This window comes from Fukomys damarensis, unplaced genomic scaffold, assembly GCF_012274545.1.
Source record: "Fukomys damarensis isolate Sample0158 unplaced genomic scaffold, DMR_v1.0_HiC HiC_scaffold_14, whole genome shotgun sequence".
Taxonomy (NCBI): domain Eukaryota; kingdom Metazoa; phylum Chordata; class Mammalia; order Rodentia; family Bathyergidae; genus Fukomys; species Fukomys damarensis.
In genome coordinates this window covers 20450310-20461746 of record NW_022900926.1, presented here as the reverse complement: position 1 = coordinate 20461746, position 11437 = coordinate 20450310, and the positions used below count along the sequence as shown (strand labels likewise).

Here is an 11437-nt window from a genome sequence, read left to right as displayed (position 1 = left end):
GGACGAACCAGAAGTTGCACAGTGCCCGATCTGGCGAATAAGTGGACGAGGCAGGCAGGCACCGTGGTGTTCACAAGCCTCTTTCCTCTGGATGGCACTTGGCAACGCACTCACTGTACTTTTAATCACAGTTCATAAAAACACAAAGAAACTTCCAGGGCTGCTTCCGAAAGTGGCAAGAACCACGGGATCACTGTGTTCAAAGTGAGCGGAGGTGATGTGAGGGGGTTAATGGCAATGTGTCCTTTACTGTAATGGACGTTAAGAATCTGGACATCCACAGTATATATTGATCACCCCATACTTAGACCTTGATTGGACCCTTCATTTGGACATGTACATTTACTCAGCTTGATTGTGATTTTTGATTTTTGTTTTAAATCTAGAAAATGAGGTTAAAAACTACCTGGGTATATGAGAAGTAATTGACAAAGTGCATGTAGGATGCTTAGCACAGTAGCGGATAGCAATACACTTAGCAAACATTAGCTTTATCTTTTGAAAGCACTTTATTAAAATTACTCGTGACATAAAATTTATCCTTTTAAAAAAGTCTGTAGCTGGGCGTGGTGGCGCACACCTGTAATCCCAGCACTTGGGAAGCTCAGGCAGGGGGTCGCCATGAGTTTGAGGCCAGCCTGGCTACGTGGCAAGGCCCTGTCTCCAAAAAAAACCACTAGAGTTCAGTGCTGTTGGGCTTGGGATTTGGCTCAGTGTGGGAAGCCAGCCATGGCCCACTGGCTTTTTGAAAGACAACATTTGTTCCTTTTTAAGGACTGCACGTGTTAAACTTGTTTTGACCCTGCACGGGAGAAACTCGGACAGCCCCGAGGGCCGGGCGAGGGGCGTGGGAGGCGGGCGAGGCGCGCTGGGACCGCTGTGCAGAGTGCAAGCGTCCCGGGCTGCGTGGACCAGGTGTTGAGGCCCGTGTGAACTCTCGTTCCCGTGGAGCGGGTGTTGAGGTTACTATGGTGATCCTAGCCCATAATAGTTCGGCCTTTCTCTTTAAAAGGCCGGTGCTTGCCAGTAATAAACGTCGCCTTGATCAGACTCTTGTCTTGGCGTCCTTCCTTTCTCTCTGCCCCATCTCCACCCCGCTGCTCTTTCAGGTTTGAGGCACTGCGGGACAGTGCTCTGCGTCGCCGGTTCGCGACAATCCTGGCCCAGATATGATCTGAAAAAAGCTAGATAAGAAAGTGATGAAGGCCTGAGGCTGGCACCCCAGAAGGTAGCCTGCCGATCACCCTGGAAAACAGACACCAGCAGCCTCTTTTCACACAGCAGGTCAGGAAAATCAAGGTAATACTTTCCTGGAGAAGGGGAATTCAGAATGGCTAGAGTGCTGGAAAGCCATCTCCTGACCTCTGGAGCGACGGGTGCCCTAGTGTGAGAACATTACACCAAAGAACTTGTAATGTATGAAATGAAAATATATGGGGACAGGGATTTAGCTCAGAAGTGCCGCCACCTGCCTTGTAAGTGCAACAGTTCTATCCCCAGTACAAAAAAAAAAAAAAAAAAAAAAAAAGATTATATATAATAGTGTTGTATACCCATCACCATGAGTTAATCCTTTCTTTTTTTTTCTTATGGTGGTGCTGGGACTCAAACCCGAGGTCTTTCACATATAGGCAAGTGTTCTGCTGTTGAGCTGTGTACTCCTCCCTCTGACCTGATTCCAGAATGTTTCCATTGCCCTCACCCCCACACCTCCCAGTCCCTGGCCATCAAAGTTCTGCTTCTGAGACAGGGTCTCACTTTACAGTTCAGCCTGTCCTTGAACCCACAGCATAGCCCACACTGGCCTGAACTCTTGGAGCCTCCTGTCTCAGCCTCCGGAGTGCTGGGATCATGGGCATGTGCCACCAAACCAGGCTCAAAGTTGTTTCTGTGGGTTTTCTCTTCTGGGTATCTTAATGAAAAGAAGCATACAGTAAGTGGTTAAGTGGCTTATTGCTACTGGTTTTCTTTATTTACCATATATCCTCTTTAGTTTTATTAGCATGTTTGTGACACACAATCCCAGCTGTCGGGGGGATTTGTGCACAGCACATGACATTTGAATCACCCTTATTTCCCTTCCCCCCGGCGCTCCCCGTCCGCCTCAGTGTATACCTCTGGCCGGGCTGCATCCCATTACGCAGGTGCGCCACATTCTGTTCATCTCTTTGGAGCTCAGTTACCTGGGTGCTGAAGCAGACATTCCCGCTCTGGCCTCAGTGTTTCCAGGCTACAGAAATAAGCACCTAGTTGGGACCAGGAGGGTAGGGACTCACCGAGTAGGAAAAAAAATCTTGATATTGTAATATTTGGTATTCTGGATTTAAAGAATGTTGGTTAATTGATTTAATTGGCTCCCTCCCTCCTCCCCTCCTTTCCCTGCCTCACCCTCTCTCCTTTACCACCTCCCCTCCTTTCTCCCTTTTCTCTTTCTGCTAGGTATCAAATCCAGAGCTGTACCACTGAGCTATAACCAACCCCAGCCCCGACTGGTCACTTTAATATCTCCTTTAAAATTAGAAAGTCACCGGAGCATTATATGTAACATAGAAGACTCATTTCTTTGAGAGATTAGAGATTTAAGAGGAAAAACAGGTTTTCCAGGGCAGAAGAAAACCGCCACGTTGTTCTTGGATTGGACCTGAGATACTGTAAAGTGTAGTGGTGTTTCTGGTGGGTTAGTGACAGAGCAGCAGACAGGTAATCATTTTGATTAATATTAATATATCCTAGGTCTGCATACATTTAATCATATATTAGCTGCAATATTTTTGATACACAATTGGCAGCTTTGAGATATATAGATAAATATCTCTCTATATATATTTTTTGTTTGTTTGTTTTGTTTTTTGTCGCGAGCCGCGACGTCAGGATCCTGCCAGCAGGTCCTAAACCTGAAAGGACGAGGACAGAGACGGGAGGCACCTTTCTTCTCATGTTCCTTGCTTGGTTGCTTACTTTATTGCTTGCTTTGTTGCTTTATTACAGAACCTCTTCCTTTTATACTCTCCAGCTGCATGCGAGCGAGGGCTGCACGGGAGCGCGGGTACCGCCCACACATTCCAGAGGGAAACAATAACAACCATTATGGGTTACATCTGCTACCAGCTGAACTCACCCGTGGCTATGGGCGAGAGCACGTCTGTGCCAGCGAGGTGACTCAAAGTTCAATCATGGCTAGGCCTGTGTCAAGGCTCACCATAGTTTTTGAGACAGGGTCTTGCCATGTAGCCCAGGCTGGCCACGAACTCACAGTTCCTCCTGCCTCAGCCTCCTGGGATCACAAGTGTGCGGCACCACACCTAGCTAGCTTTGGTATAGTTCAAATACTAAACTATCTCAGTTTGACCAAGTGAGTAGATGTTCTCTTTTCCCCGGTTCCTTTTATTGGTTCTGCAGATTAGTGGGTTCCGTTCCGACATTCTACATGCACACACACACACTTTGATCATTTTAAGCCCGTTAGTCCCTGCTCTACCCTCGCCCCTCTTTTCATGTTTGGGGAAGTTTCCACGTATAGTTTGCTCTTTACATCCCCCTAGTGCCACCCTCCTCCTCACTCCTGCCCCGTCAGTAGTCTCCCTTCTACTTGTCATGTTTTAAGATTCCACCTGTTAGGAGAACATGGGATATGCGGTTGACTCTTGCTTTTGCTTCTTTGTGGTTTGCTGATTTTTCATTTTGTTCTGTTTGGAGACACTGTGTTGCACTCTCAGGCTGGCCTGGAACCCCTGGCCTGATGCCGTCCTGCCTCAGCCTTCCTTTGGAGTCCTTTGGGACTCCAGGCCAGATGGACAGTTTGTATTCACTCGGGCCACTTGTCCTTTTTGTCAAAGAACCCCATGTGAGTTCCAGGTAACAAAATCTCTATGGCGAGCCATTATGGTGAGCCTTGACACAGGCCTAGCCATGATTGAACTTTGAGTCACCTCGCTGGCACGGAGGTGCTCTCGCCCAAAGCCACGGGCGAGTTCAGCTGGTAGCAGATGTAACCCATAATGGTTGTTATTGTTTCCCTCTGGAATGTGTGGGCGGTACTCTCGCTCCCGTGCAGCCCTCGCTCCCATGCAGCTGGAGAGTACAAAAGGAAAAGGTTCTGTAATAAACCAAGCAAGGAACTTAAGAAGAAAGGTGCCTCCCGTGTCTCTGTCTTCGTCCTTTCAGGTTTAGGACCTGCTGGCAGGATCCTGACGTCGCGGCTCGGGACTAATCTCAGTTTATCTAATTTGTATCCTTGTAAACTCCTTACACATGCTAGAGGCAATCAGAAAAAAATGACCCTGGATTAGAAGAAAACTTTATTAGGATGATATTTTACATAGATTTTGTATTTTCATCAGAAAATTTTAATTGCTGATAATTTTTAAAAAACAGCAAGTCATTTAACCTATTTGCATACAAGCAAACTTTTTAAACATGTTTAATTTTTAAAGCTCATAGTATCTGGCTTTCTAACGTGCATTTCCTACATAATGTGAACATCTTTCTAGGGTGATAACTATTATAAACGGTGTGTGTGAGGGAGAAACAAAAGGCATCACAAGGAATGTTCAGGTCATTCTGACCAGAACCATTAGAATGTACTTAGAAAGGGTATTTTTTGTTTTTGTGCCTCCCGTATTCTGCTAAAACTGGCAGTTATAAGTATTAAGATTTGCTGAGGATTTCCATGATAAAGAATAAACACCTGTACCTTTCGCACCACACAGCCTTAAAGCTGGTGCTTTTTGGAGACCAGACCGCAGCTGGCTCGGTGTCCCAGGCCCTCTTGGGGCCGCAGGTCGTGCCTGGGAGCCCTGCTCTTCGCCTCGCAGGGCTGCGGGGCTTCCGAGGCAGGGAAGAGGCCGCGATTCGGCGCGGGGCAGGACTCAGCCAATTTTTTTTTTTTTTTTTTTTTAAGCTGGCTCGCCTTTCCCCGTGCGACCGACGAAGGGACAGCGTCGCCTAGAGCCGGGCCCTTCGCCGCTCCTGGACGTGCAGCCCTGGGCTTCTGAGCGCTGCCGGACTCGCAGGCCTTGGCAGGTGCAGGGTGAGTCTCACCTCCTGCGCAGCACCCAGGTGGGTAGAAAGGAGGTGAAGTCTTGGACTCTTTGTGAGACACTTCGGTACTGGGGATCAAACTTGGGACCTTGCGCTTGCAAGGCAGGCGGCAGCACCACTGAGCTCTATCCCTGGCCCCAAGAATCTTTTAAAAGATACCGACGGTACTTATTAATAAATGTCGTCTTATTAATAAATGTCGCCGTGGGTATCAGAACAGAATCTCCCATGTCGTTGGTATTAAAGTTCACTGCGGCCCCTGCAGTTGTGTTTAAGCCGATCTGTTCTTCAGGAACCTGACCTCCTGTGCTTCTAGGGAACCTTAGAGATTACTTTATAAAAACAGTACTTTCATGGGCCGGGGATTTAGCTCAGCAGTTCAGTGGCCTGCCTTGCAAGAGCAAGGACCCGAATTCAATCCCCGGTACCAAAAAAACCACAAAGAAACAGTACTTTCAGAAGGTCAAAGTAGGGGTGGGGCTTGACGTTTTTTAGGGCAACCATAGCAGGTTACTTTTCCTGGATGAATTTGAACAGTGCAGTTGCTTCTTGTTTGTTAGGGCTTTAACGCTGTAGCATTAAACAAATCCGTGAGCACATCTAACATGTGCTACTGTGTTTCCTGTCACCATCTGTGCCCTCAGTGCACCGATTTCCTCAGAATATGCCATGAACTACTCTCTATTTCCTTGTTTCCTCATAAAATACGCACTGGCTTGTGTTCAGAATAGGCTGCTTTCACAGCCCTGAATGGAGGGCAGGTAACTGGCATCGTCCGTATCTGTTTTGTCACTACTCACACTTTTCTTGTACACTAGTTCTTTTCTGCAAGTTTTAGAACCAGACAATCTCTGGAGAGGCATATTTCTAAGGAATTAAATTTTAGGTAGTAAATGAACCATTGAGTAATTTGCACGAATTGCAGAACTACTCCAAGGCAGGTGCCAAAGAACAAGCACTTCGTTTTTAGTTTTCTACGTTACTTGGTCCACAGTAGTGGAGCAGCACTAGACTGACTTGCGTTTCTCCAGCTGTGTTGACAGATCACCCCTGGAAACAGTCTGCTGACAACATGGCTTTTCTCATTTATCCCAGCAGCGATATGTGCACTAGCTATTGCCTCACCATCCAATCCTTTAATCTAGGTCTGGTTATTGTGAATTTTTTTTTTAAAGTTTTTTTCTCTTGACCCTCACACTCAGCACGATGCTTTATCTCTGGTCACCAAAATGTCTGAGTTCTTCCCACCAACAGCTGATTCTCCAGCAGCGCCCACCTGGGGGCTTATTATGTGATTCAGTGCTGGCACCTAGAGTTTGGTGTCAGCTCGCAGAGGGCGTCCTGTAAGATGCCCACCCCATCAGGTACTATGTCACCCAGCCTTCTGTCATGACAGACACGCATGATGTCAACTCATAAGGAGAGGAGCATTCTCCTGGTCCAGTTTGGAGGTTCCAGTCCATAACTGGCCAGCCCTGTGCTTTGGGTCTGTAGCAAGGTGTCCCCCTGCGGCTGCAGTGCGCAGTGGGGCAAAGCTGCCCCCCAGGAAGCAGCTGAATAAGGTAGAGGAGGGGGTGGGGTCTCAGTCCTCTTTGATTCGTGGACCCTAAAAGGCTCCCACCAGCCCACACCTCATACAGGTTCTGCTACGTAGCTCCAAGCCGGAGGAGGCCTTGAACACTCAGGCCTGTCATTTAAGATCCAAACTGACAGGTGCCAACCACAGGGGTGAGGTTAGGATTCATGCTTCTGACTGGCCAGCTATACTGGGCTTCCCTGACGGCCTTCTCGATTTGATCTACTCACTGGAATGCCTTACAGAAGTCTGGAGAAACGTACATGTACCCTTTTATTATGAAGGATGTGACCAAGGATACAGAGAACAGCTGTATGAAAAAGATGCACTGGGAAGGTACGCAGGAGGGGAGTGGAGCCCTCTCCAGCCACCTCCGTGTATCTGAAGCCCTCAGAACCTCGATTTTTTGGGTTTCTATTGAAGATTCATAATAGAGTAATGGCTGACTATATCTCTGACCACTGACAATCAACTCAACCTTCACCCCCCACCCCTGCCTTCTTTCCCTGGAGATCAGGATGTGAAGCTAAACAAGTTGGATCCCTGGCAACCAGGCCCCATCCTAAAGCTATTCAGGAGCCCACTGAGAACCAACTCATCAGGATAAAAGATGCTCCCTTCACCCAGGATTTTCCAAGAGATTTAGGAGCTCTGTGTTGGGAGCAAGGGTCCAAAACCAAATATTAGAACAAGAGACTCTTCTAGCATCCTATCTTCAAGAGTTTTAGGAGCTCTATTATTGGAGGCCAATCAATCCTCCAACCTGCCTTGAATGGGGGGTGGGGGCAGCGAGGGCTAAAGAAAGACAATAGAGACATAATTTCATAATACATGGGAGGCTGGGAGGTCAGTCCCTCAGGGTGAACAAAGACCAAGACACTCCGAGCTAGCCGCTATTTATAGAGTGCATACAATAACCAGAGGGAGTATGAGGTGACTTAGAGGGCCATGGTAATCCTATGTTGATGAGGATCTTATGCTGGTGAGGACAGTGAGGTGAGCAAAGCATTCTTACAATAGTGGGTAGGAGGAGATAGTAGGCTAATAAGGAATCTGTCCTTTCCCCTGGTGAAAACTTTGTCTTGTTTTTATTACTACTCAGTTCTCAAAGAACCAGGATGTCTTCAGCTGATGTAATCTTGCCTTTGAGAGTTATGGTACCACGGGATCATTGAGGCCTCAACTTGTGACCAGAGGCAAAACAGAGTTATGTTTCCACATGCTGTAGTCAGCTGTCAGGCAATAAGGCATTGGGCCTTAAACAATCCTAATCATAACTTAATTATGAAGTGATTTTTCCCAAATATTGTATAGAATGGCCTCTGACACGCTGTAGCAGGAATGCAGGACAGTACTAGTTATATACGTACATGTAGTGTTTGCTTTGAGCCCACACACAGACAGACACACATACAGATGTTCTCTTTGATCACACTCATCCCACATTCTTGCCACTTTCTGAAGCAGTTCTGGAAGTCCTCTTTCATGAGTGTCTGTAGTAGCACTGCCATGGCTACCTTGATGTGTCTGGCATCTAATCCAAACACATTTACCTTTCATGGCCATTTTGACTTTAGGCAACAACCAGAAGCCACACCATGACAGACCTGATGAACAGCATCATTCTCCAAATATTTGACCGCATCTCACAAAGACAGGAAAGAGGACTTTCAGAATGGCTTCAGAAAGTGGCAAGAAGCAAAGCCATGTAATTTGAGGCGGGGGGTTAATGGTAATATGTCCTTTACTGTAATACATTTTTAAAAATTTCAACATTCACTTTATATTTTGATCACACCAAGTATTTCTCTTTTCTTTCTTTGTTTCTTTTCTTTCTTTCTTTCTTTCTTTTTTTTTTTTTTGTTCCAGGGATCGAACTCAGAATGTTGTATCTGTGGCACCACTGAGCTAAATCCCTGGCCTGACTCACTGTGTATTTCCTATTATTTCATAACACTGTAAGTTGTCACACAACAGACTACCCCACCGATCTTTTTTTTTTCTTTTTGTTGAGTTTATTGGTACAATCTAGTTACATTGGTTCTCATTTTTCCCCCTTGTCCCTGCCCTCCCTTCACCCCCTCTTCCCACCCCACCACTCTTATCTGCCCTTTTTTGCTATTCATAAAGTGCTACCGTCAATTGCCAAGTTCTTCACCAATATATCGGTTCTAAAGGAGAGAGCCACAAAATAGAAATTACATTCACACTTTAGAGAAAATTCAGTATAAAACTAGGACTTTTGGCTTGTGAGACAGGTGCAGCATCACTGAGCTAAATCCCAGCCCAAATTCGGTATTAATTTTTAAGCTTGGTAAACAGGTACTACCTGTGGGACCTGGAATGGCTTCTTCACCATGTTTTTCTCTCCTGTGGTCTAATTTCCAGGGTAGGTGTGAGAATTCAATAAACTTGTGTATAGAGAAGAGATTTACAAGCCCAGTGCCTGTCAAAGTGACCACAAAGATGAAATTGTTAAATACAGCATTTATTACACATCCTTCTTCTCATTTGGCTTTGTTATTTAGTATATTTTTTGGATCCAGTTACAAATAAATCACAGATTGGGGACTCCTATTTCTTTCCCTTCTTGTGACAAATATGAGAAACATTTAGAGCCTTTCTTTTAAGTACTAGAGATTAAACCCAGGTCCTTCATAAGAGCTGAATTCCCCCAACCCCCTCTTTTGAGAGAGGATCTACCTAAGTTGCTAAATTCCCTGGGCCAGGCTGGACTTGAACATGTCAATCCTCCTGCCTAGCTGTCTTAGTCACTTTCCTCACTGCTGGGACACAAACCCTGACACCCACTCCTTGAAGGAGGACCCATTTATTTTCCTTTCCATTTTTAGTCCGTAGTTGGCTGACTCCAAGGCAGGACACTGTGGCAGAGGGCCATAGTGGAGGAAAAGCTGTTCTCATCATGACAGCCAGAAGCAGAGAGGGAAGAGGAGGAGCCTGGGAGAGAGGTGCACCCTATCAGGTGGCATCCCCGGTGACCACATGCTAACATCACCTCTAGCTACAGTGCCCCTATGGCTTAATCACCTTTCAAAAGCCCTGCCTATGGCACATGAGGCTTAGGGACATTCAGATATAAATCAGAACACTGGAGAAGCCCTTTCCTTACAGAGTGAAATAACACAGAGGCTTCCATTTTTCATCACCCACACTAGAGTTCAAAAGTTGAAAACAGGGATGTTAAATGAGACAGCAAGATGGCGCTCAAGACCTCTCCAGTCCTGACTTGACACATTGTGTAAGACAATGATAACTCCCAAATGACCAGGGAAGGCTTATGTAGACTAGCCTTTGAAAAACAGGACCCACAGAAAAGATGAAAAGCAAATGGATAAGATTATGGTTTTGTAACACTAGGGTTCTGAGTCTCTCTAGCTATTAGAAAATACTGGTCACTCCCCTATTGCAAACATAATTTACGTTGTTTTGAATTATGTCCAGAATGAATTCACATCTCAAATGAGTATCTTAAAATACTTCCTCCTTTTAAAATTTGCTGAAGTCATAAAAGAATAATCTGTCAAATCTATATATAAATTCAATTCTGAGCATATTTTACTAGAGAGTTTCTTTAGCATAATGATGGACGTTACTATTAGGATCACAAGTTGATAAATGTAGTTGCGGCACAGTTGTCAAATCCTAGTAATTGGTGAAAGTTTTTTTTTTTCTTATTTGTAATTTGATTTTCAGTGCTTGGATTTGGAAAATTGGTAGATGTATGTTTTTGACCCTTTTGTGTGGTTATAATAAAATACCCGAGTTGGTTAATTTAGAATTCCAGCTACTTGGGAGGCTAAGGCATAAGGATCTCAACTTTGAGGCCAGCCTGGACAACTGAGACCCCTTCTCCAAATAAAAAATTAAAAAGTTGGCACTGATTGATGTAGCTTGGTTGAAGGCCCTAGATTCAGTCCTCAGTACTGCCCAACATGAAAGAACAGAGCTGGGAACTCCAAGATCAAGGTGTCAGATGAGTCTGGTGGTCTGGTGAAGGCGGCTGTATGCTTTCAAGATGGCGCTTGCTGCTGCATCCTCTGGAGGAGAGAAATGCTTGGCCTCACATGGCAGAAATCAGAAAAGCAAGGGAGCTGAATGCTATGTGAAGTCTCTTTCAACATAGGGACCCTCTCTACCCACAGAGGAAGGCATTCTCATTACTCACCTCTGAAAAGCCTCACCTCTCGTTACCCTGGCTGTTACATTTCAGCACCTGAATTTTAACGGGAGGGGACTCACTGAAACTATAGCAACACGAACAGTTATTCATTTACACATCCAGCACACACGTGTGTGCCTGCTCTGTGGCCAACATTATGTGGTAGGCAGCTTCTAAAATGCCATCCTGTGGCCTTAGCTTCGTTAGTTCGTGCTCTTTTGAATCTTCTCCCCTTAAATGTAGGCTAGACTTGCTTGTAAGGCAGGGAGGGATTGGCAAACATTTTCGGTAATGGCTCAGATAATAAATATACTGTATTTGGCTTTGTGAGCCATATGGTCTTTCTTTCCATTCTTCAGTCTTGTTGCAGTAGTATAAAAGCAGTCACAGACAATGCATATAAACTGTATCACTGTGTTCCAGTGATGCTTTACTTATAAATCAAGTGGTGGGCCAGATATGGCCTGTTAATTGTGTTTGCTGAGCTCTGTTCTGTTCTGACTAATCAAAAAGTGGTGGTAATTCACTTCTGAGATTACATTACTCTGGCTTCCATCTTGTCTGCCCTCTCTTGCTCTTTTGCTTATTCACTTGAGAGGAAGTGAGTTGCCATTTTGTGAAGTAAACTATGGAGAATCCAA

The 11437-nt window shown here is 45.4% G+C and overlaps 1 protein-coding gene and 1 long non-coding RNA gene across 2 annotated transcripts in view; one reads left to right on the top strand and one right to left on the bottom strand.

Moving 5' to 3' along the window:
• Positions 1–1886: 1886 nt before the first annotated feature.
• Positions 1887–4818, bottom strand: LOC104863905. The gene is made up of 3 exons (XR_780719.1): positions 4694–4818; positions 2116–2230; positions 1887–1912 (listed from the first exon to the last, which is right to left on the bottom strand). It is a non-coding gene; the product is annotated as an uncharacterized LOC104863905 (long non-coding RNA).
• Positions 4819–4923: 105 nt separating this feature from the next.
• The window catches only part of Ect2l (epithelial cell transforming 2 like), an 85896-nt gene continuing 79382 nt past the window's right edge, over positions 4924–11437 (top strand). Inside the window, exon 1 of the mRNA XM_033763266.1 lies at positions 4924–5058. The gene's annotated coding sequence lies outside the window, so the exon portion shown is untranslated. The remainder of the gene's footprint in view (positions 5059–11437) is intronic.